Source organism: Panthera pardus, unplaced genomic scaffold (assembly GCF_024362965.1).
Source record: "Panthera pardus isolate Hobbes unplaced genomic scaffold, ASM2436296v1 HiC_scaffold_7, whole genome shotgun sequence".
NCBI classification, from domain to species: Eukaryota; Metazoa; Chordata; class Mammalia; order Carnivora; family Felidae; genus Panthera; species Panthera pardus.
In genome coordinates, this window is record NW_026527002.1 from 69697165 (window position 1) to 69722248 (window position 25084).

General features: G+C 53.5%; 2 long non-coding RNA genes across 4 annotated transcripts in view; one reads left to right on the plus strand and one right to left on the minus strand.

Moving 5' to 3' along the window:
- LOC128775342 (uncharacterized) overlaps nucleotides 1–25084 on the plus strand; it is a 219396-nt gene that overhangs the window by 189986 nt on the left and 4326 nt on the right. Inside the window, exons 4-5 of one of the 3 annotated variants that reach the window (XR_008420068.1) lie at nucleotides 18182–19864; nucleotides 20028–20458. The exons of 1 other annotated variant lie outside the window; for it this stretch is intronic. This is a non-coding gene — a long non-coding RNA (uncharacterized LOC128775342). Of the gene's footprint in view, nucleotides 1–18181; nucleotides 19865–20027; nucleotides 20459–25084 lie in introns of those variants that run through there. One more of the 3 variants, XR_008420067.1, reaches the window with a different exon arrangement.
- Nucleotides 20537–23393, minus strand: LOC109273135 (uncharacterized). Its single transcript, XR_002082836.2, has 2 exons — nucleotides 23037–23393; nucleotides 20537–20974 (listed from the first exon to the last, which is right to left on the minus strand). It is a non-coding gene; the product is annotated as an uncharacterized LOC109273135 (long non-coding RNA).

The following is a 25084-nucleotide window of genomic DNA, read 5'->3' on the forward strand; positions in this document are numbered from 1 at the left end:
CTGCTTTGTGCCTCACTTTCCCCATCTGTAAACGGGAGAACAGAACACGTGGGTCGCACATGGCCGGTGAGGGGAACGGGGTACTCTGTGTTAGCACGTGACACGCATTCGGTAAACCGCTGCCCGAGCGGGTTGTCTTTCCTGCACTTGCTGAGAGCCTGTGAGCACCAGGGAGAGCGGGAGGCGATGCAGGAGTCCAGCGCGGTCTCCAGAGGCCTGGCCTGGTCCCCTGCACCATTGGGAGCCTGCTGCCGCCCCCCGCCCCCAGGATTACCCAGGTGCTTGGGGGACAGCGGACACCCCGACACTTGCCCGTGAAGGGCTTTGTGGTTCCCGAGGCCAACTCAGCAAGAAGGTGCCTTCCATGAGGACGGGGGCGTGTCCGCCTGCCTCACCAGGGTCGCCCCGGTACCTGCCGTGTGGGTGCCCCGTCAGTAGTCATTGAGTGAACGACCCACGGTAAGTCCACTTCCGTTCTGATCCCATTCCCCATCCTAGAGTTCGGCGTGTCTCCCCGTGGGGGCCCCTCATAGCTTGTGTGCCCTCAGGCCAGGACCGCGTCGGATTAGCTGTGTGTCCCTCGGCCCACGCGCGAGACCCGGCCCGGAGCAGGTGCTCGGTGAATGAATGCAGAATTGCAGATGCTGGCATCTCTGTGCTCTGGATTCGAGGCAGCGCCCTCGCCACAAAGCCTTTCTGAACTCTCTCATCACCTACAGAGGTTAAGTTCCCCGGCCCCATCCGGTGGCCAGCGATCTGCCTGCCGCTGTTGGTCTGGGAGCAAGTTGGAAATCAGCCCCTGCCCGGCATACCTGGGGTTGGCACACCCGGGCTGTTCCAGAACAGACCTCCTGGCTGAGGCTAAAGTGACACCTGGAGTGGTTATGAGGCCAGACACCCCCTGTCTGTGAATCTCCCGGGCTGCTTGGCGGGTGGTGGGTGGCGGGCGGCTGGTGGGTCGCATGGGGGGGCCCTGGCACTGACACTCGCTGTGTCAGCCTTCAGGAAGGGCTTGGATGCGTCAGGGGAGCCTGCCCAGCCGGGCACATTGTGGAAGACCAACGCTGCACACAGAAGCACAAATAACATGGAAACGACCAGGGAACTGGCAGAGAGAGCTTATCGGCCTGCTTCCTGCTTGTCGGTCCTGGGTTGGGAAGGCGGAGGGAGCATTCTGGCCTTGTGATGGCCTGCACGTTGCACGCGTCCCCCGGGGGAGTGGACACGGCACTGCCCTCAGTGTGAGGCAGGTCCTTTTATCCAAGTTCCAGCTTTCTCATACGTAAAATCGCTTTCACGGGGGCCAAACTCAGAGCCCTCGTGAGGATGAGATGAATTTGGGCACTTAAAGGGCCTGCGTGTGGTGGTCTAATTAGAGTAACGGCGGGAGCCCCAAGAGGGGCAGCTAACACGTACCGAGCCTCTCCCACGTGCCGGACGCTGTTCTGATTGCTCTGTGGGTATTAACTCATGTAATCATCATAGTGACCCCGTGAGCTAGGGAGGACTACCGTCTCCATTTTAGAAGATGAGAAAACTGAAGCTCCGAGACGCTAAGTAACTTTCCTAAGGTCACACAGCTACTGAGAGGCCCGTCTGAAATTCCAACCAGGCCCTCTGGCTGTGGAGCACGTGCGTATCACCACCTCCCTGCACATTTTTTCCTTCTACTCTTGAGGATTCCGTTTCCCTGTGGCTTAGGATGCTGATGACAACCAGGATGGTGGTGGCTGTGGTGGCGGTGGAGGGGTCAGTGATGACGACAGAGGGCCGTTTTGTGTAGTGACCCCGCTTCTTGCCGGAACTTCAAGCTCATTTGCATATGCAATCCTCAGAGCATCCCGGGAAGGGGAGGAGTTCTGAGATCTGAGGAGACCGAGCCTTACGAAGTGGCCACGACGAGCACAGGTGGCCTGTCCAAGGCCTGGAGCTGGGGAGCAGGGATGGGGGCAGGACGGTGGCTCCCGAACTGGACTTCAGGGCTTGGGCACAGAGCCACGGGAGCCTCCGCCTCACCCTGCCGGGGCCTGGCTGGGACAGAGATCCGGGGCTACAGCGTGGGGAGGGTGGAGAGGTCACCTCCACCCACGCCACCTCCCTGGACGTTGGCCTGCTCCCTCAGGAGGGTAGACTGAGACTCTGCGGTCAATCCAGTGGTGATCGGAGACAGTCTCATGAAGGTGCCGGGACCACGGCTCCCATGCGTTGAGAGCAAACCTTTGTGTGTCTCAGGTAACCTCCACCGTGGTCCTAGGAGGTCGTAGTATCACTGTCTCTGTACAGATCGCACTTAAGATGTGTGGCCCGGGGATGCCGAGTAACAAACAACAGCAGCATCTCCGTGCCTTCCGACGGTAAGCGCTTGCTGTTTGCGCGTCTGGGCTGGTTGGCCAGGCGGCTCTGCTGATCTCTGCTGGGCTCCTCCCTGCGTCGGGGCTGAGCTGCGCTTGGCCGGTCTAGTTTTTCTGGGGTGTCCGCGTGTCTCAGCTCTACTCTGTGTGTGTCTCTCATGTCCCGGGCCTAGCAGACTAGCCCGGGAAGGTCCTTCTGAACTCGAACACTTCACTTAAGGGGGTCAGTGCTGTGATTCCCGAGGCTTCTCGGAGCTGGGGCACCTTCTCAAGGTTGTACCGCCAAGAAGTGGCTCAGCCACGGTTGGAATGTCCTCAGCCCGTTCCCCACGTGTGTGCGTGCATGTATGTGTGTATGAAAGAGCCCAAAGTCATGCCCTGGTCTGATTTAGGAGAAACACAGCCAGTTCTCAGACACAGTGTTTCTGGGAGGCTGGGAGCTGGGAGAAAAAGAAGCGATAGGATGGAAAACCAGTGACCCCTTCCTTCGGGGGGTGGAGAGAGCCTCCTGCTTCCCACCAGCCTCCCTGTGGGCGGCCACTCCCGAGGCTCTGCTGTGGTGGATGATTCCTCTTGTGACCCCAGCGTCTTCAGACTTCACTGGGCCTTCTCCAATGTCAGCGTCAAGGAGAAGCGAGGCCCTTCAGCTGTGAATTAGCCGCAGCACCAGGCTGAGGCCTTGCCGGTTACATTTCCAACCTTGGGGATTGAAACCAAGTCAGAGCTCCGATTTTGAAAATGGCCTCGAGGTCACGAATCCTTTGTTGTAAGGTCAGAGCTCCTCTTCCTCCTTCTCTGCACCCCCTTCGCCTGCGGCAGAGCCCCGAGGGGTAAAGATGCCGGATGTGGTCTTTGACCTCTGTCTCCGAGGCTCTTCCCTAAAGGGCACTGTTCTCCACTCCCCGCCTTGTACCCCTCGCCATGCTTTGCCTGCTTTCGCAGACCAACAGGGCACAACTGAGGGTGGTTGCTGGAAGCAGGATTGCGAGGCTGGCAGCCACCCGCTTTGCCGGCTCGTCTCCCCGGCACCGGGAAGTCTTACCATCTGCACCTCTTTTTGCCCTGACCTTGGGCCTCATGAAGGCCGAGTGCACAGCCTTGAGCGGGGAAGACAGAAACAGGAGACGCTCCTCCTCCTCTTCCTCCTTCTCCTTCTCCCCCTCCTTCTCTCCACTCCGTACATAGTCTGTGCCAAACCTCAACTCAGGTATTTCTTTTTGCCAGTGAGCTAAAGGCTTATAAAGAGGATGCCTTCTCTGTGCAAGAACTAGTGTGTTCTTCCTCCTGGAAAACTCCCCTTCATCCTTCTGCACCTCGCAGCAGAGCCCGCTCTTCCATGAGACTGTCTTCACCCCTGCAGCTGGAGTGGCCGACCTCCAGTCAGGACCACGGCATCACCAGGGGCTCTTTCCAGTCCAGATGGCACTTACGGCACTGTTCGGGTTTATCCGTGCGTGCGTGTCCACCAAGCCCTCTGAAGGCAGTGACTGTGGCTCCCGTGTTCATCTCTGCGTCCCCAGTGCCTGCCGCAGTGCCCAGCACGTGCGGAAGTAAACTTGGCACTCAGAGTGGCTACGCGAACGTGACCGTAACCGGGATACCCTCCGTTCAGCAGAGGGCTGGGGCTCTGCATCCCTCAGCTGTGGGCTGGAAGCTGGAAAGCCCTATGTCGCATCATGTAGACAAAGCCTGTGGCTCCATGTACACAGTCTGACCTGCATGCCTGACAAATGTGTGCCCAAGTGGAAAGAGCCCAACCTTAGAATTTGACAGACTCAGGTTTCAGTCCTCTCTCTGCCTTTTCCGAGCTGATGACTTTTGCCTCATGCCTCTATTTCCCCACCTGTAAAATGCACACAGACACAAACAGTTTCTTGTGCCTAATTTCCTAAGACGATCGGAGACGATGTTTGCAAAGCCCCGGCGAGAGCAGTAGCTGTTACTGTGATGGTCTTTTCTCTGAGAAGGAACCATTCTTGCAGTCTCTTGGCGAGGGGGCCGCCGGAGCTTTTGTGGCGAGGGTGCAGTCACCTGGAGGCTTCGCCGGTGCTGTTTACTCCCTCGCAGTAAAAGTGCCTTCGTCACAACACAGCAGTGCGCCAGCTGGCTCCTCTAGCCCTGCCTGGATTCCCAGGAAATCCGCAGGAAAGGAGCTGCCTGCTGCCTGCTGGCCGGCTGTGCAGGCAGCAGTAGCTGTGGGAACACACGGGGACAGGAAAACAAACACATCGCGCACCGGGGATTCCATCCTCGAGCCAGTAAGGTGCTGACACCTTGCAGTTTATGTGTTCCCAGTAGACACATACCTGCCAGTGAAGCCTTCTCTCACTCTCGCACTTGTGGGGGGCTCAGGGATGGTGTATGACTTTTAGGATTGTGATCCCACCCTGGACCCCTCCCCTTTTCTTCCCGGCGTTCCCTTCTCTTGTATTTGCTGGGCACTCACTGTCTGGTGGGCACCATGCTGTGTGCTGGGGATATGAGGAAGAGTGACGTGGTCCAGGGAAAGACAAGTCACCCCTCGCGGTTGGATCAATGGCAGCCCCCCCCCCCAAAACCAAAGATCTCCACGTTCTAATCACCTGAACCTGTGGCTGTCACCTTGCATGGCAGAAGGGACTTTGCAGATGTGATTAAGTTAAGCGTCTTGGGATGAGATTATCCTGCTGTATCAGGAGGACCTAATGTAATCTTAAGTGTCCTTATAGGAGAGGGAGGTAGAGGGAGATTTGACCCCGTGACCATGGAAACAGGATGAAGTGATGCATCCAGGAGCCGAGGAATGCCCGCAGCCTCTAGAAATGGAAGAAGAAAGGAACATTCTTTCCCTCGGAGCCTCCAGAAGGAACCAGCTTTGCTGACATCCGGATTTTGGCACCTTATAACTTATTTTGATCTCCTGGCCTTCAGAACTATAACAGAATGAATTTGTGTTGTTTTAAGCCACGGAGTGGTCGTAATTTGTTACAGCAGCAACAGGAAACTAACACAACAGGTCATTGCTGACTTGTGTGATGAGGGTTAACGCTGCTCTTCTCTGGTGATGAAGGAGCCCACGTGCCTCTGTGGTTCAGGGCAAAATCCCTAGAGTCCCAATGTCCTGCTTCAAGGCAGTTTCCACCTTTTATTGGTTGAGGGACCTTTCGGCACATCGCGTTTCCAAGCTTCTTGTCCCTGCCCCGCGCCTCCTCCTTCGTCAGCAGGACACCGGATGCCGGAGAGGCGCTCGGGCCGCCCAAGTGCGGGGCCACGGCCGGAGAGGCTTCGGGCTGCGCCTTTTGATAGGGGACGTTAGGACCGGTAGTAGTTGCGTATTTTCTACGACTGGTCACTGGCCCCTGATCCTCCAGAGACCACACGCCAGTCATCACAGGGCGAGAGCACAGTGTGTGGAGCCGCCGTAGGCCATCCCGGCGTCCTGGGTTCGCGCTCCTTCCCTGGGACATCTGGCTTGGATGCTGCTCCGCTTTGTTGGTGGCAGACCCTCTACTGGGATTCTCACTCGACAACAGGCTGCCTGGACCCCTTTTCTCACATCTGAGTCAGCCCTGCCGTTACCAGGGGTCAGCAGCTGGAGGGGCTGAGGCTGCTCAGAACCAAGCACTTCCGGGGGAGGGGCTAAGGCTGCTCAGAACCAAGCACTTCCGGGGGCCCTGTGGCGGCCACAGTCCTGAGAAGTTGGAGCCCTTGTGCCCAGGTTACAGATTATACTCCCATCTGTCTGTAGGGCTGTGACTGGGTGACACTACTCTCTCCTTTAGTCCCGCATAGACGTTCAGGGGCGAGAGGTCGTTCTCGCTGCTTGCACGTGGGAACACTGAGGAGCAGAGAGGCCGAGCTGCCTGTGGGCACTCTTCTGTGTAAGACGTGATCCCAGATGGGATTCTGGAATTTACACTCTTGTTTCATAGTAGGTTCTGGGGAGACAGGAAGGGTTCGCTCTGATTTGCTGGTAGGGTATCCCCCCTCCCCAACACTGGAAATACGTTTGCCTTTGTTACTGTGTTGGTGTCACAGTCTGTTTGCATTTCTTGAAGCCTTGTCAGCGGAAGGGTTGGAAAATGAGCGGGCAGCCTGGACGCATCAAGGGCATAAGATGAGTTCATCCAGAGGGTAGACCTTGATGTTCTCGGCGTAGTATCAGCTGGGTTAAAGGGCGCATGAAGAGAGGGAGCCCCTGGCCATCCCACATTCTCGGTCCTGTCGGAGAAACCCAGATCCTTCATCACGTGACTCACACGATGCTCCCGAGAGGTGACGACGGGCTGTATCTGTGTTCACCTCGGAGCGTGAGATCTGGGGTTGCAGTGAAGTTCTCTTGGCCGGTGGAAGAGGGCGAGTCTGCTCAAGGGCGGAGAACGCACCAGGTGGTTCAGGTCACATCCACTCTGTCCAGAGCCTATCCGGGGGCTTCCCCATAGGCTGTCCCACTACGCCCCCTCCCCATCTTGGGCAGACTTTTCACCCGTTTCTCAGGTGAAGCGACCCCAAGCCTGGAACCTTACATATTTGCTGGGACATTTACCCAACTAAAGGGCAGAGGAGCTGGTGTTCCTGATTCTTCGGACCCCTCCTTTTTGCACTCTTCCACCTTGTGTAAGCAGCTCACTGATGTTATAAAAGGCAGTTCAGATGCTTACCGGAAAATGGAAGAAATGTAAAATACAATGGACCTTGCCTATTTACACTAATTAAATGAGGAAACAATTTAAACATTGCCATCCATTGCTGTAATGAGGCCAGAGGACAGCAGGTGCACGTATGTGCTGCCTGTGGCAATTGGTAGGATGTTTGGAATGGGTTTTGTTAGCATAGTATGCAAAAATAGCTTGATGGTGTCTGCGTATTTTCACTGTATTTTCACTCCGTTACCTCATTTCTCTGTTGTATCCTAAGGGGATAATTCAAAGAAAGAAAAAAAAAACCTATTTTCTACAAATGTCTGTTAAATCATGATTTTTTTTTTTTTTTTTTTTTACTTTTGATTATGGAGAATTTCAAACAGCTAGGAAAGTAGAGAGAAGGGTATGATGAACACCTATGTACACCCCTTGTCTAGTTTTAACAGTTGTAAACATTTGCTTTATTTACTTTCATCTTTCAAATGTTTCTAAAATATGTTCAGGCAGGTTACAGACATTTTATTTCCAGACATTTCAGAGTAGCTTTAGTTATGATCATAAAACACTGGATACAATGGAGAATGGTTAAATCAACTATGATTATCCACCTGGTCCAATATTATGAGACCCTTAAAATGATCATGTTGAAGTTCCTATTAGGAGCGTTCTTAGAGCTCCATGCTTTGCCTTTTTATATGACTTAGCATAGTCTCTAATAACTTAATTCTTTGACTATTTGATTAATGTCTGTTTCCCCTCCTTATTTGGTGGGGGCAGTGTCCTTCTTGCTCACCATTCTGTTGGCTTCCCAGGAAGGTGGCTGGCAGATAGGTGTAAAATAAAATGGGTTGAATAAATGCCAGACGAGCATTTTGCGATCCTTGAAATAACACGTTGAGGGATGCAAGGAAAGCACATAATCTCCTGTGAGCATAACGTGAAAATACGTGTGCACACAGACACCTTCCAGAAGGCAGCCTCGGGAATGTCGCGTTTTTATGCTAGCGTGGTGGGAAATAGGGGTGAGATTTGTCTCCCTGCTGTTACTTCCCTCGTGTCCTGGTCATGAGGTTGTAACGGCACCACGTGTCCTGCTCGCTCTGGGCAGAGCAGGAGGAAAGGAACACAGCCTCAGTGGGAAGACTTGGTTTTGAAGTCCTCACCCTCCTGAGTCCCTGGGGGACGCCGAGCCATCTCTGAACCTCTCAGAGTGTACTTCCTTCAGCTTGAAAATGTGGTCGTGGTTCCTGCCCTCTGCATTTCTGTAATTAAACGCAGTGATGAGTGGATCGCAGATGTGAGAGCGCACTGCAAAATGTTCCTGAGCTGGCCCTCCACCATGACGCTCGACCCCCTGGTACTCGGAGGAGCCCTGCGGCTTGCCCCAGTGTCCCCCCAGCCCCGATAGGGAGCCAGCGAGCAGGTCCACTGAGCCCACAGCGCAGTCAGGGTTTTCTTAGGTGTCCACCTGCAAATCCCCACGGACGGTAAACGGGAAGGTGACGACTGATTAACTCCGAGAACTTCCTCCGTGCTCGTCCATTTCACTAATTGATGGTCCGTCAGTCATCCCACGGCGCTCACTACATTTGGGCTGTGTGTGCATTAGCCCTTGGTAACTGGCCACCCTGCCCAGACTCTGGGTTTTTGAGTGGCCCTGGAGTGTGTGAACATCTGGTCCTTAGGGCCATGAGGGAGGATGAAGGCGTTTCAGCCAGAGAATGGCCAGGATCGTGACCTTACAAAAACCATTTTTAGTGGAGGAATCCTGGCTGACCGTCCCCTCTCCTTTCTTCCCAGGATCCCGTCAAGGTGTCAAAGCCTGTATGAGTTTCCCAAGGTTGCCATAACAAAGTACCACAAACTAGATGGCTTATACAACAGAAATTTTACTCCCTCACAGTTCTGGAGGCCAGAAGCCCAAAATCAAGGTGTTAGTGACACCCCGTGATCCCTCTGAAGGCTCGAAGGGAGGATCCTTCCTTGCCTTTTCCCCATTGCTGGTGTAGCTAAGGATCCTGTATAGCTTAGGGCCCTTGGCTTGTGGCCTCCGTCCTGGACTTCTGTGTATGTGTCTGTCCATCTCTGCACCTCTCTCTTCATAAAAGAGCGCCAGTCATTGGGTTTGGGGCCCCTCTAATCCAGTACGACCTCATCGTAAGTTAATTGCATCTGCAAAGACCTTATTTCAAAAAAGATCACGTTCATAGGTGCTTGAGTTGGGATTTCAACATATCTTTTCAGGGGATACAGTTCAATCCATAACAGACCCCAAAGCAAAAGCGATTCCTTTTGCTCCGGACCACCAGTACTTTCCCCCAGGGACCACTGCTTGGCATGTATGTACATGGATGACGTATTTTTCATATGGGACCTGGACGAGGCCCTTCCTCTTCAGTATCCCTTCTGATTCTACAGCAGCCTTGTCATGCATTCATTTAGGCATGCAAAATATAATTTTTGGCCGCCTCCTGTGAGCCCAAGCCTGTGTCTGGTTCTGGAATACAAGGGTAGAAAAAGGCCAGGGATTTTCAGTTGGTCAAAAATTCTGCCAGAGGGCACCCGTCTGGCTTCGTCAGTTAAGCATCCGACTCTTGGTTTTGGCTCAGGTCATGAAGTCACAGTTTGTGAGTTTGAGCCCCACACCAGGCTCTGTGCTGACGGTGTGGAGCCTGCTTGGGATTCTCTGTCTCCCTCTTTCTCTCTGCCCCTCCCCTGTTCATTCTCTCTCTCTCTCTCTCTCTCAAAATAAGTAAATAAACATTAAAAAAAAAAAAAAAAAAAGCCTGCCAGAAACTATACCTTTCTTTTTCAGTCTGTACATTTTGAGCAGCAGTCCCCAGTCATGACCATCAAAAATTCCTTCAGATATTCTCCAGGGGGGAGGGGGGGCGGTATTAACATCCTCCCTGAAGAATCACAGATTTATTTTGTTATTTTTAATGTTTAATATATTTTTTAAAATGTTTGAGAGAGAGATAGAGTGTGAGTGGGGGAGGGGCAGAGAGAGAGGGAGACACAGAATCTGAAGCAGGTTCCAGGCTCTGAGCTGTCAGCACAGAGCCCGACGCGGGGCTCGAACCCACAAACCGCGAGATCGTGACCTGAGTGGAAGTTAGACACTTAACCGACTGAGCCCCCCAGGCGCCCCATGAAGAAGCACTGTTTTAGCCCAACATTTGCAGCTCCAGAAATCCCTTTTATCAGTTCTGCCTTCTTGCAAGGGCATCGTTTCAAGTAAACAAACTTCATTTGTTAGGTAGTTGGTTCCCCACTTACTTACCGACAACCCATCTTCTTACCTAAAAATATCCACCTGTGGGGGTTTCTGATCCTTGTCACCAGACAGAGTTGGTAGCATTCTGGCCAGTATCAAGCAAAGAAGCTTGATGTTTTTAGGGGCCATCTGTGGCTTTATTGAGGAGGAAGGTGCAGTTTCTAGAATTTTTTGACCAGTTGAGAAGTAGTCCACATACCCCCGTTGAGGACTCACTGGTATAAACTTCCATTCGCTGTCTGAAATCACGTCTTGGATCTAATGTGTGTGGGAGGTCCCTTGGAACTCCACATTTCTCCACGAGTCTCCATCCTGTCGCCCCACCCCCACCCGCCCATTCCCCTGAGCGGCATTATTAGCTTGTGCATATTTATTCAGCAATGGCCACGTGTCTGGTCCATCAGGTGTGAGGGTCCTGCGGTGAGGAACACATGGGACCACGGCACTAACAGGACACATGATGACGATCCGGAGGCTGAGAAAGAAACAGGTGAACTTCCAGCAGTGCTAAGGGCTTAGACACAGATGCAGCCCGTGGCCAGGCTCGAGAGCTGTCGTCCCCGGAACTGCGGGACCCTTTAAATAATCAGGCCATGCTCTCACTAACCCTGTCTTGATCCCCCTCAGGATCATTCCGTACAGAGCCCAGTTCCCATCAGCGGCCTCTCTAGGGACAGGTGCCTTTATGGCTTAGAAGAACATGCTCTGGAGCAGACAGTGCCCTGCTAACAGAGAGACGTTTCCGAGAAATGGTGAGGGTCGGTCCGACTTGGCTGCGGAGACCTTGAACCTCTCCTGGTGGACAAAGTGTCCTGCTGAATAGCCGGGCAGGTGCTCTGAAGGCGACACGATGCTCTGCAGGATGAAAGATGTCAGTTCCTCTCTCCCTCCCCGAAAGTTTTCAGCCAGTGCCTCAGAACACAGAAGGGGCCTTGTAACATTTGAACCCTGTGCTCAGATCGTGTCAGAGGGAGGAGAAGGGACCCGGAAGGATGGGGAGGGACCGTCCGCTCTCTTGCCAAGCCATCCCACTTGGCACCACACGTTTGCCTGTTGTCTTGGCCACTGGGAGGTTTTCTTCCTCCTGGCCACAAACAGTGTCTTCTCTCTGTCTTGCTTGCCTGCACCCCTCCGGCCGAGGGCCCGTGAAACGGCGGTTGCATGCCAGCGAGCCCTCAGGGGTTGTCATGCACCTGCACAGGCTGTCATTTCGCTTCCTCCTCCCCGCCCCCCTTGCTCCCTCCACCCACCTCTCCTTACCTGGCCGCCACCTGATTCTTCTTTTAAAGTACAGTTCGGACAACAATCCACACCAGCTGCCTTTGGACGTCCTTCAAAGTCACAAATCCCCAAAGATACCCACCCTCCCCTCTAGTGAACACGAGGCATCCACCCACCCCACATTGTCCTCAGATTAATGCCCTAATGCCTTCCTGGTCACCACTTGGCTTATAAGGTCCGGTGGTGCTGGCTAGGCTTCGGGAAATGCCCCTTCTGGGCATCGCGTGATGGGCAGGCATCGCCCCGGGGGACAGGCAGTCTGGGCATGAAGAGCGGAAAAGCCTCAGAGATGGTTCAGAGGGGGTTGTGGCAGGGATGTTGGCCCTTCTCTGTTGAGTTGGGGCTACTGTTGGCTTCTGAGCAGACGTGACGTGCATTTTAACTGGTTCATTCTCCACTGCTCTGCTGAACATTGACCGAAGGTGGCAAAGGTAGATGGGTTAGGAGGCTCTGACAGAAATCCGGGGTTTTGGCAGAAATCCAGGAAAGGGATGACAGTGGTGTGTCTGGTGGTAGCAGAGGAGATCACAAGAAGCCATCACATATGAATGTACCGTGAAGGTAGCTTTTGCTGATGGCTCGTGTGGGTTTCAGGTAAAGGGTGATCCTGAGGTTTTACCTTGAGCAAGTAGAGAGTGAAGCTTCCATTTATTCACACACGGGGATCAGTGAGGGGAGTGGAGGTGTTTGTTTTATGTTGCTTATGTTGCGGGTAGCCTTCCACTCACGTTTGAGATGTTCACCAGACATCCAAAGAGAGAGATTCAGGAAGTAGCTGGGTGTATGAATCGGAAATGGGAAGAATAATGGTGTGTGTCAGGTCGGCTAGGCCACGGGATCCAGACATTTGGTCAAACGGCAGTTTAGATGTGGTTGCGAAGGTATTGTTTTTTGGATGACATTAACATTTACGTCACTAGATTTTGAATAGAACACCTTGCTCTCCTTAACGTGGGTGGGCCTCACCCAATCAGTTGAAGGCCTGAAGAAAAACGACTGAAGCTCCGAGGAAGCAGGAGTTCTGCCTCCAGACGGCCTTCAGACTCATTCCGCAACATGTGCTCTTTCCCGGGTCTCCAATTTGCTTGCTCTTTTCCCTACCCTGCAGATTTGGGGCTTACCAGCCTCTATAACTGTGGGAGCCAATTCCTTATATATATTTCTGTTTCTCTGGACGACGCTGACTAAGGCTTGGAGTAAAAGGATCAGTATTTGGATACGTATTCTGGAGGCATCTTATTAAAGCCTCGAGAATGGTATGATCCCCAAGAAGGCAAGTGTGAACAGAGAGGAGCCGTCCACTGGGCTCTCTGCCACAGGTCAGGAGATTGAGAAACCGTGTGTGTGTGTGTGTGTGTGTGTGTGTGTGTGTGTGTGTGTGTGTGCGTGTGTGTGTGCGCGCGTAAGTAATATTTACTGAGCACTTACGATGCGTCGGCTCCCCCAGGACTGGATGCTGCCATCTATCTCCTCGTTTCTTCTATAAGTTTGGGAAATGATCCTGATGGGGCCACCTATTTGTTTGACTCATGGGTTACAATTCCCATGTCTCAGCCTCTCCAGTGTTCTGGGCAGCAGGCAGCATGGCTTCCGGCCGTTCCCTCTCCTGGGTCGGAAATGGATCATTTCTGCATCTTCCCTCCAGGACATTTTCAGTTCCCCTGACCTCCAGCCTCTTGAAGCCATTTCATGTCTCCTGATACTGAGTAATTCCGTTTATTAAAACATGTGGAGCGTCCTTACTGGCAAGTGTGGGTAAAAATAGTTCTGCAGCCCCAAGGGTCAGGGTCATTTGAACTTGGTGACTTGAGAGACGTTTGGTGTGAATAATGAAAAGTGCAGGACCACGGTGATGAATTTTCCTCACCCTCTTTGTTCCTTGTTTTTCTTTGTGAGGCAAAACGTTTAACCCATATTTTCCAAGAACTGTGTAGGTGGGTTGCCGGGGACAGTAGAGTTTTAGGGAAGTATCGTTCCTCTGGATGTGGAAAGCAGGAAGCAAAGAGTAACATTGAGCAAGAGTCGTCCCGATGACCGGGCCTAGGCTGATTGTGGTCCCACGTGTTTGGGCCACCGTGTCGTACAAGGCATCTCTTCTGCCTGAGTTGGGTTTTGACGTGGACTCAGGGTGACCTTAAAAGCCTTGTTCCGGCCAGGCTCAAATGGACCATCTCACTTTGTGAGGCCGCGATTGGTGCAGACTGAGAAGAGGTGCAGCCTGGCAGGTAGAAGAGACACAGGTCTTTGTGTGAGGAATCCTGAGTTCCGGTTTCCAGGCCGCCCCTGGCGTGCCGTGTGACGGTGGGCGGGTGTCCTCACCTCTCTGAGCGGCAGTGTCTTGGCCTGTGACGAGCTGGGGCTAGGTGGTCTCCGAGGGACGAGACGGTAGCCAGTGGGCGGGGAGTTCATACCCTCAATGAAAGGTCTCCCCCCTCCCTTCCCTCAGCACCCAGCCGGCCATTGTGTTGGGTGTGACCAGTGCTGCCGAATTAATCTTGGGACCGTGTGCCGTCATGAAACCTCCTGGATGTTAGATGAAGACAGTGAATTCAGAAATATTCACAACATCCCGTGGGTGAAACCTAGAGCCAGAAGGAGCCCACGGGTCTTCAGCTTACAGCTCAATGCGAGTGTCCCTTCATGGGTCATCACAGGCTGGGGGCTGCGAGGCGAGGGGAGGTCGTCCGAGTTATTTTGTCTCGAAATCAGTGCAAGTATCTTCAAGGAACCGGAGGGGCAGAGAGAGACTGGGAAGCCGGGTCACAAGACTGCTGTGGCCTAGAGCCCTGGAGAGAGGGCACGGCCTTCCTTTCATCATGGGTGGAAACGTCAGCCTGAGGCGGTGGACTGGGTCAGCTGATCTCCTTGGGATTTATCGCCAGGTTCAGCCAGCAGCCCTGGGTCTGGCTCCACGGACTCGATAGCATTTGGAGCTGGAAAGAATCGACTCTTTCAACGCATCCGTGTTTCCCCTCTTCCGTGCACGTGTGTCCGCGCACACGCGTGCACACACACACCTCATTCTTTCTTAACTACCGCGTAGCACTCCGTGGTTCTTTTCTAAAGCCCTTCCGTGGCATTTTGCTTTTATTCGTCTTCCTCTTTTATCTGTACTTCTCATGATTTCGTGTCACATACGTGTTTTTTAGTCACCCGACTTCACACCTCCCTCGCTCCCTTCTTCCTCTTCTCCTTCTCTTGCATCCCTCCACCTGTGGATCCCTTCATCAAACATGGTGGCCCTACAGATGCTAAGCGTAGGGGCAGATTCCTGAGGCCGTGCCTTCGGGAGCTCCAGTTCAATGGCAAGGCAGTGAGGAAGCACATTATGGCGGGTCCCCGGAAGCACGTTCTTCAGCAGTCTTTTTCAAGAAGCTCTTTCTGGCCTTTTGGGCCAGAGCCTGAGGCAGGCTGAGGCAGCCTGACAGCAGCTGATCAGTGTTACCATGTCTGCTTCTCTGGGACGTTCTAGGACCGTCGTTAGCTGTCCGCCCTCCAGGTTTTACCGTTGCCCAAGGCTGTGGCTTGAGCAGAAAAACACCAAGGTTGGCTCTGGAACGATGGCCGTGGGCAGGGTCGAGGTGCCGTCGTGGCCTGGATGGGATGGCTCTTTCCTTTGCTGTGGGAGAGCGCAGAACCTGGGACAGAGTTGGCAGTTCAGAAGTCAGTCTAAAATGGATACAGGGCCTCAGGCCTTCCTCCTGGAGGAAATTAGGTAAAGACGAGTACAAAAAGAGAGAAGGCAGGATGTCTGTCAGAGACAGATACAGAGAGGGAGCAGCGCCCACAGTCCACGTTCCTTTATTTTCCAGATGGGTGTGGTAGGTGGCTTTCGTGCCAGGAGCAGTGTCTTTTCTCTTCCTTTCCTCCTCTGCTCTTTCTGCTTCTTTCTTGGTGGCATCTCCACAGCCATCACAGCGGTCACCCCCAGAGCATCACTGGCCGGCACATGGAGCCCTAGGAATGGAAGAATTAGCACACAGCGGTCTGAAGCTTGGGCTCCCGAGTCCGGTTCAGGAATCCCCCTCAGTCACCTTGAGCAGAACGTGTAGCAGTTTCGTCCTGGGCGACATGGGGGGAGGGGGTCACTGCCATGCTTCTAGGGCTGCCCGAGAGGCTGGAGTTTGTCACTCCACGCACAACACCTCACCCAACCCAGAGCCATGCCTGGCACATAGTAAGTGCTCAGTAAACATCACCCATACGCACACGTGGCTCAAACGTCTCCTTATCAGAGAGGCCTTTCCTGGCCGTGCTGTGTAAATAGTACCCGCCTCATGACCCATCTACCGTCCCGTTCTCTCTTTAGTGATCTCTGGAGCACTTCGCACCATGTGACCCACTTGTGTATCTGTTTGGTGACTCTCTGCCACCACCTGACCCCCCCCCCCCCCCCCCGAGACCCACAAATGCAAAGCTTTCTGTTGCTTTTGTTTAATGGCTTATTCCCTGGAACATGGGTGAGTACCTAGTAAGTATCTCTTGCGTGGATAAGTGCCTATTTTAGAGACGGCCTCCAAGCCCAGAGTCAGGCACAAAGAGGTAAAGTAACTCGCTTAAGACCACCCAGCTACGAGCAGTGGGCGAATCTGGATCCAGAGTCCCATTTCCTAGGTGGCTCGGTTGGTGAAACGTCCGACTCTCGATTTGGGCTCAGGTCGTGATCTCACAGTTTGTGGGTTCAAGCCCCACATCGGGCTCCATGCCGAATGTGCACAGCCTGCCTGGGGTTCTGTCTCTCTCCGTGTCTCTCTGTCTCAGTCTCTCTCTACTCCTCCCCCACTTGGGTGTGCACGCGTGCTCTCTCTCTCTCAAAATAAGTAAATAAATTTAAAAACAACAACAAACAAACCATTAATGCCTCCCTGCTGGTAAAACAAACAGACAACAAAACTAACTGGTGCCTTCAGCACAGCGCGGACGCAGTAAAGGTTAAGTAAAAGCTGCCTGTGGTGGCAGCGGTTCCCCGAGCCTGTCCCAGGACCCCCGTTTGGTTGTAGCCCAGCATTTGGAGTCTTAACTTGCCAAGACAAAAAGCCGGCCTGGGAGGGGTGGTGGCTAGGCCTGTGTGCAGTCGCAGTGCCCAGATTAAACACGAGTGTGCCCCTTCCTCGTGTGGAGCCCATTTCCACACTCAGCGGAAGCTTCTGGAACATGCCAGCTGCTCTTCTGGTTGCCCTTTTACAAGCCCCAGGCGGGGCTGCAGGGGTCTTGAGGGCAGGAAATTGTCCCCATTATCCGGACCTCAGCCCAGTCGGCCTTCGGTAGGTTTTACTATTCCCATTTTTAAGACGAGGAAAATGAAGTTCAGGGAGGTGTAAGCCCTGAGGCTGAGATTCAGGCCTGGGTCTGCCAGGTCCCAACCTCCTCACATCTCTGCTCTGCTCCTCAGATGCTATAGCATTTGGATCCTGACTCATAAGCATTTATTGAATGATAAATATAGTCTGGGTGCTGTGCCTCATTTTGTTTCTTGTTTGCTCCTTACGTTTTTGAACACTTCCTCTAAATGCGGAGACTGTGCCTGTAAGAGGTACACGAGAGAGGATATTTGTCTCCTTGCCTTTCAATTCTCTGGTTGCAGCATTGAGCTGTGAGGAAAGAGCCCAAGTGTTGGAGTAGCACTGTTCTGGGTCCAGGTCTGAGCCCAGCCTCTCAACTGCTGTGTGATCTATGCCCAGTAATCAGCCTCTCTGAGCCTCAGGTTCCCTCTGTGTAAAATGGAGCTAGTGCCCATACTTGGAGGGGACACGGAAGATTTGAGAGGTTAAATATGAAATACGGGGCACCTGGGTGGCTCAGTCAGTTAAGATCTGACTCTGGATCTTGGCTCAGGTCATGATCTCACAGTCTGTGAGTTCAAGCCTCACATCAGGCTCTGCACTGAGTGTTTGGGACTCTCTGTGTCCCCCTCTCTCTGCCTCCCTCCCTCTCTCTCTCTGTCTCTCAAAAATAAATAAATAAAAATTTTTAAACTAAAATAAAGTAAAATAAAATAAAAAAGCATGCCGCCTGATGCACAGTTGGCCATCAGTGAGTGGTGGCGATTTTGTTGCTGCTGTACCTAAATGTCACTTCTTCGTTTGCCTTGTCTTTGTCCCTCCCGAGGGTGAAGACCAGGCCTTATTCATCTTGGCATCCCCACCTTCTAACACAGTTCGTGGTACATGGTGAATTTATGCCTGTTGCAGGGGACATGAATGAATGGAGGCAAAACCAAACAAATGGGCCACTGGCGTGTCGGGCCCAGTCTGGCCAGTTGTCGAGGGACGTGTTTCCTGGAGTCTTATCCCCGCTTGTCAGATCCAGGCCAGGACAACGGTGTGGTGGTTCCATTGTTCCCAGATAACATTTCCTATCTTAACGTCTCCCTGGGGCCGCCCTCGGCCACGCCCTGCCCTCCTGTCCTATCGCTGATCCCCACTTGGACCCTGGTAGGTTCCACTCCGGCCTGCCGTGAAGAAAGCTTTCATGTGGCCGGCACTGCTCCTTGTCCCCTCCCCACCATGTCACACCAGTTGCAGAAGGGGGCATTTCTCTCTCCGGAACTTTCCATGTTGCAGGAGGACCTAGAAAATGTTAAATAAAAATGTTTTCCAGTAGCCTGACTCTTCTAGTGTGACCTGTGTCTTCCTGCTTGCACTTCACAGACGGCTTGTCTGATCAGCAAATCAGTTCTTACCCCCGGTCTTCCACTGAGCAAGCAGAGCACAGAAGGGATGGGATTGCCGGTAGCTGGTGAGCGAGAGAGCCTAACCCATTACCAGCTCTGCGCACCTGACTGCAGCTCTTCCCACCGCATGTCGCTGCGTGATTGCATCTGTTGGTGTTCGATGTCCTTGCCTATTTCCAGAAGAGATTTGACGGCTCTGCCACAGTCTTAATGATCCAGGGCCATCTCAATGCTGCCAGCTCAGTGTGACATCCCTGGGCAGATGTAAGGCGCCCAGGCGTTGCCCTGTGGGTGAGGAAACAGAAACCGAGGGAGCCAAGTGCCTTTTGGAGATTACCCAACTGAGGGTGGCGCACTTTCCCTCTGCCGTGTTTCCCTTCGACTTTTAGATCAGTTGTTCTCAAACCGGGTGTAATGTTGGACTCACCCCGAGGAGTTTAACAACCTTGCTGCCGGGATCCCCAGTGCCCCCACCACACAGGACCCGGGCATTGAGGTTGTAACCTCTCCCCAGGTGTGGTTCTGTGGTGCGACGGTGTTGAGAAGCACCGTCTTAATGTGTGTTTATTTTTGACACACAGAGAGAGGGAGAGGATGAGCAGGGGAGGGGCAAAGAGAGAGGGAGACACAGAATCCGAAGCAGGCTCCAGGCTCCGAGCTGTCAGCACAGAGCCCGACGTGGGGCTCGAACTCACAGACTGCGAGATCATGACCTGAGCCGAAGTCGGACGCTCAACCGACTGAGCCACCCAGGCACCCCGAGAAGCACCGTCTTAGATCACACCTGCCTCAGGGATGTTGGGAAGCTCATGAGAGGCTGGCAGTTTCAGACAATAGCTCCAGCCCTCCTAAGCCTGAAGCCAACCTTGCCTTCAAGTTGCTCACCTTTGCTCAGATTCAGGACAGCCGGGGTCTCAGAAGAACAGACAGCGCCGAAAGAGGAAAATGGAGAAACGAGTGAGATGGGAACAGCCCCCAAAGCTGTCATGTGCTGTGCCCCTATCATGTGCCAGACGCTGGCCTGAGCACCTTCCGTACATTAACTTACCCGGGCCACAGTTCACACACTAGCACTGAGACGCCTCTGCTGATATTACCCCCATTCCACAGATGAGAAGACTCAAATAGATAAGCAACCTGCTCAAACTGGTAGGGGCAGGGCTGGGATTTCAAGGCAGATTGCTGGCTCTGGAGGCTACTGTTTAACCACCATGTCAGTTGCTTTGCAGAATGATCTGGGAACTGTGGTATATCAGTCCCATGTGGCCAAGAGTCTCTTCATGGTGATGACGGGGCTAGAGGTAATCTGTCACTCTGCTGCTCAAGAGCCTCTGTGACTCCCCATGGCTTCTGTAGAGGAAAGCCACACCATAGGCCCAGCATAGGAGGGCTGTCTTTACAGCCTGACCACTGGCGGGCCACTCTTTCTCACTCCATGTCACACATGATGTTAAGACATCTGAAAGTCCTCTCTCCTTTCTCTGCCTGGTAACCCCCTGACTCTTTAATACCTAGCTCAAATATCCTCTTTTCTAACTCATGCAGCAAGAGTCAGTGCTGCCTTCCCCTTGGTTCCCAAAGCTCTTGGTCCCTCCAACTGTGACCACATGGGTCACAGCCTTTCTCTCAGGACCCTCCAGTGGATGCCAACCTCTCCCAGGTAGGATAACCTCCTTTACCTTGGGTTCTACCTCATTTCAGCCGGGGAGATATGTGTTCTTTATCTTCTGACTATCAGAGGATTTTCTGTTTGTAATGGATGCTTTTCTTCAAGGTGCCTCGGGCTCCAAATTGCATAATTGATATTTACTGTGTTTTCCTAGGTCAGGCTATGATTTTGGCAGAGTCCCGAGCTCCTGTGGAGATTTGTCTCTCGCCAGCCTTGGGCTATCTGCATTCTTAAACATCTCAGGGCCCAGAAGAATTTGACCAGCTCTGGGAATGGCCTGAATGAAGAGGTGGTTGTCTTGCTTAGTGTTCAGCTTGCTTCCAGAACTAAGCTACCATGGGCCAGAGGAGGAAGGGGCAGGAGGAGTGGATTTTTGGTGACCAGAAGTGAAATATGTTTGTTTCTTCACGTGCTTTTGTGGAAATGGCAGGAGTTGCTCACCAAAGAATAGTAAGGTTCTTTTACCAGAGCCCCACCAAGGTCTGAGGGAGGCAGGCACACACGGAGCCACGAGATTGTCAAATGATGAGACACTGTTTATTTATTGACATGCAGTGCCTAATTTTTAATCAGATTACTGCATATTGTAAAGAAACAGGAGAGTATGACCCAAACTCAGGAGAAAATGTAGTCAACAGAAAATGGAATAGAACGGAGCCAGGGTTAAATTTACACTTGTGTGATCGATTGATTTTTATTAACAAAAAACTTCCATTTTTCAGAGAGTTTTAGGGTCACGGAAAACTTGAGTGGGAAATACAGACAGTTCTCATACACTCCCTGTCCCCGTGTCTACACTGTCAGCATCCCGCACCAGAGTGAGACACTTGTTACAGCTGACAAATCTGTACGGACACGTCATTATCACCCAGAGTGCATAGTGTATGTTAGGATTCACTCTTGACGTTCTATCTTCTCCGACAAATGTGTGACATGTATCCACCATCGTGATCACATATGCAGTCATTTCACTGCCCGACACAGCAAATCCTCTGTGTTCCACCTATTCGTGTGTCTTTAATGAGACATGATCTGAGAGCTCCCCAGTTCCAGATTGGCTGCTGAAATCACAATGCATCCATGAAGTGGCATACCACACGGCTGTTAAAAAAAAGAAATAGTGGCTTTATGTAATGCAGAACAATCCTGAAGCCATATTAACCTTCGTAAAGCAATGTCAGCCTGGGGCGCCTGGGTGGCTCAGTCGGTTGAGCGTCCGACTTCAGCTCAGGTCATGATCTTGCAGCTCGCGAGTTAGAGCCCCGCGTCGGGCTCTGCGCTGCAGCTCGGAGCCTGGAGCCTGCTTTGGATTCTGTGCCTCCCTCTCTCTCTGCCCCACCCTCTCGCATTCTGTCTCTGTCTCTCTCAAAAATAAATAAACATCCAAAAAAAAAAAAAGAAAAAAAGCAATGTCAGCCTTAACGTTGAGTAAGAAAGGAGGGCAGAGAACGGTGTAGAGCGTGCAAAGAGCTGTTCTAACTGCCACCTTTCCCTGTCGGCCACCTATACTTCAGGCGTCCACACTCAACACATCCTGTTGTTCCTGCTTCTATACTGACCTGTAAGTCTCAGGGGACAGTCTGCTCCATGAGGGCAGGGCCAGCTCTGTTGCCTGGGCCAGTCCCAGGGCCGGGCATAGTAGCTTTCCATCGGTGAGTACACGAAGGGGTGTACAGAGGGGGTGCGTTTTCTTTCCACAACTTCCTTCTACCCACCGTGCTTCTGACACATGAGGTGCAAGCCCCCGACATCCCCTCTCCCTCTCCTGCGCACTGGCCTGGCCTCCCTTCCTCTCTCCCTTGAGTCTCTATGCTCGGCAAGCCTCGTTTTCCCCCAGGCTGCCGAGACGCAAGAGTTGAGGAGAGGCTTCAGGGGGACCTTGGAGACGATCGTGTGCGCAGTGAAGTTGGGCACGCCTGACCCGACTGATGAATGTAGGGGTAGGAGCCGGGCGACCCAGACGCAGACCTGATGGCGTCCGAGTCCGAGCTCCGGTGTGGCCGCCTGTGTGACCTTGGCCGTGTTACTTAACCTTGCCGAATCTCCGTCTCCTGAGCTGTAAAAGGAAGCGAAAAAGGCCTCTCTGGAGGTCGTCATGAGGATTGACCGTGGTAGCCCTAAGTGAAAGTGTCTTCTGAGGGAGGACTCGGGCCGAGTGCTTATCGTGTAGGGAGGAAAGTGAGGAGGGCCCCCTGATGTCCTCAGGTGCCGCCGCCTTCCCCGGGGAAAATCCCCACGGCAAGTCAGAGAGGTTCGAGTTTGCCTCTTCCTCTTTTATTCAGTGCACTTCTCTCGGCCGCCCAGGGCTTTCAGCTCAAGCAAATAAATTATCCTGCTCTGCTGGGCTCTGTGTTCTGTAGCCAGCCATATGTTTGAGCTTGATAGAGATTCTTATCGGGCGGGTAATATTACCCAGCGAGGGATGACATTTCTTATCAGAGGCCCTGAGGAATCAGAGATAGGAGCCCTTTCTTTTTACCGGCAGCCAGGCCTCGATGTTCAGGGCTGGGCCGGCAGGGTGGGGGGCGGGCCGGGGCGGGCGCGAGTGGGCATCTCGCACTGTACTGGGCGTCGGTTGCCCCCCCCCATCCCTTCCACGTGACAACTGGCCACTCCCAACAGCCTGCCTGCCTTTGAGATGTTTGCAGACGATAGAGGCAGGGCCGGGCAGGGGGTGTGAATGAGGAAGGAAAGAGGGGATGTGAAGATGCTAGATCCCTTGGGGGTGGCTGGCGCGTGTGGGGGGAGAGCCAGGTGGCCTCTCGCTGCAGAGCCCGGGCGGGGGGCCTCTGCCCCCTGGTTCTGCAGAGTGGAGGCTGTTGAGGCTCTAGTACCCTCCACGGTCTTGGCTGGGGGAGTGGCGAGGTGCCGGGTCACCTCCTTGCCCCCCCCCCCAGATGCTCCCTGTCCTCCGCCCTGTTCTGTGACAGGGAGGCTGTCCTGTGTAGGTGCAACAGGACGGATGCCCCACGGGGCTCCTGGGCCCTCTGGCTTCTGTTTGGGAGGTGAGGTGGGCGGGCAGGAAGGGGGTGAGGTCAGGGTACTCGTTGGCTTCCTCCTTCTGGGTCCCTGGTTGATACAGACAGGTCTACACAGAAGGCCCTGCCCTGCGTCTCATTCCTGAACCTGGCAGGTACCCATTGTGTGATATTAGGTTGTTTACCTCTTGCGCCTTGGTTTCTTCATCCGTAGCACAGGGTGACACCGCATCTCTTGCTGTCGCTTGCCACTTGTCTTTGGATCTCTCCGGTTTCTCTGCCTCTCTTTTGCCCTGATATCTGGAGGAAGGGGCACTGCTGGGTCCCCAAGGGCCCGAGGCCAGAGCTCACTGCAGACGAAGCTCCAGTGTGGGCAGAGGAGGTGGGAGGTGACCGCGTGATTTGGGGACCGCAACCTCTGTTGGGGATACGTGCTCCTCCTGATTTTTGGGGAAGTTCTGCCCTATGCAGCCCCGCTCTGCAGTCATAATCTTGCTAGCATCAGAAAGGGAAGGAGAAGTGGTTTCTCCCTCCCCCTGGACCCTTCCCAGCCAGCAGTCCTGCCTCTGCTTCCTTCCCGTTCCCTCCATGTCCTGCTTCCTTCCGTCTCTCGGTCCCGCCCTCTTGTGGGGTGGGCTGAGCCTTCAACCTCACCTCCCGACAGCCAGGGCCAAGTTCTGAAAGCCCAGCTCTGACCCTGTCCCTCTCCCAGCCTCTGCTAAAGCCCACCTCCACGTCACCCCACCCTGTGATCCCATCCCGGTCACCTCTGTGATGACACCTCGCGTGCAGGGTTCATCTCTTGTCTTTGGAACTGACCATTGTCTTTCTTTGACTTGTGTACCTGATCCTGTCGTTTGTCTTGAGGGGACCACAGACAAGGCTTGGTTCTTCCCCAGCTCTGCCAGCTGCTGGCTCTTTGACAGCGGGCAGGTCACTTTGCTGGTCCGAATCCCAGTGTCCTCAGCTGGGACTGGGACTGGGAGCTCCAGCACGGAGGTTCTTCTGAGAAGAAGGCTCTTACTGGGGCTTGGCCAATGACAGGCCTTCAGTGAGTGAGGGGGTCCCCTCTCTCTAACCGACCCTCGGATTATCCAAACCCTGCCCATGCTCGAATTCTCTTCCACCGTTTGCTTTCCCGCTGGGCTGTTCTGCCTGGCGGTCATCTTCCTCCGTTGGAAAGACTCCATCTGAGCGCCTCATGTCTGGACAGCTGGGCTAGACCTTGTCTCTTCCTGCCTGTGTCTGTCTTCCCAGCATGATGCAGATTCCTTTAGGGCACCGGCTACCATGCCTGGTCCTCGGCTTGGCCATTGACTTGGTGATTGAGCAGTTTGCTCCAGGGGAATGGAGGACAGTCACTTATTCCTTCATTGGACCCCGTTTGATTGAGTGCACATCATGTAGCAGGTCTGTGCTTGGCACGGAGTCAGAAGGAGGCACAAAACGGAGACCGCCCTTCTGGAGGCCATCCTCCAGTGAGGACGCTGCCCTACCCAGAGTCTGTTCCAGGCGTGGACTGCAGATCCGGAGGGACATGGTCCCTCCCCATAGGTAGCTCAGAACGTGAGGGGTTGGGGGCGTGGGGGGAGTTCTGTGCCCGAGGAGAGGATGCCTCCCTTTACACCCCCTCAGATCAGAGCTTGTGGAACCCCCTCAAGATGCCACTTGTCAAAATGTGGAGTATCCAATCTGCACGTGCTTCCCGCCATGGCATCCCTTCCCACCGAGAGGGTCAGCTCCCAGGTCATTAGCACCTCTCATCATGGACCTGCATAGCCCTTGTTAGGTAAATCCTCTAAGAGAGGTGTTCTAGAATGTCCCAGCTTGGCTGATCATGAAGGTACCCTGAGTACTCATGCCAGGCCAGCTCGTCCCCAGCCAGGGCAGCGGGTGAGAGCCAGCCAGCCGACCATCCTGGCTGCCTTGTGGTTTCTTTCCCTGTGAGCCTCTAACATCTGGGCCTGGAGCTGAGTTTATTTTTCCTCCACCGCCAACACTCTTAACCAAAATCATCCTCATCTTCCCTGTAGCTCACGGCAAGAGCTTCCAAATTGGGCTCCCTGGATCCATCCTTGTCCCCCTGCAGTCCTGTCTCCGCTCAACAGCCAGCACAATCTTTCCAAAATGTGAATCAAATTGTGTCTGTTCGGCCAAACATATCAGGGCCTTCCCATTTCTGTTCTTGGGATAAAACCCAAAATCCCCCACTGGGCTCTGCATGAATTGGCCC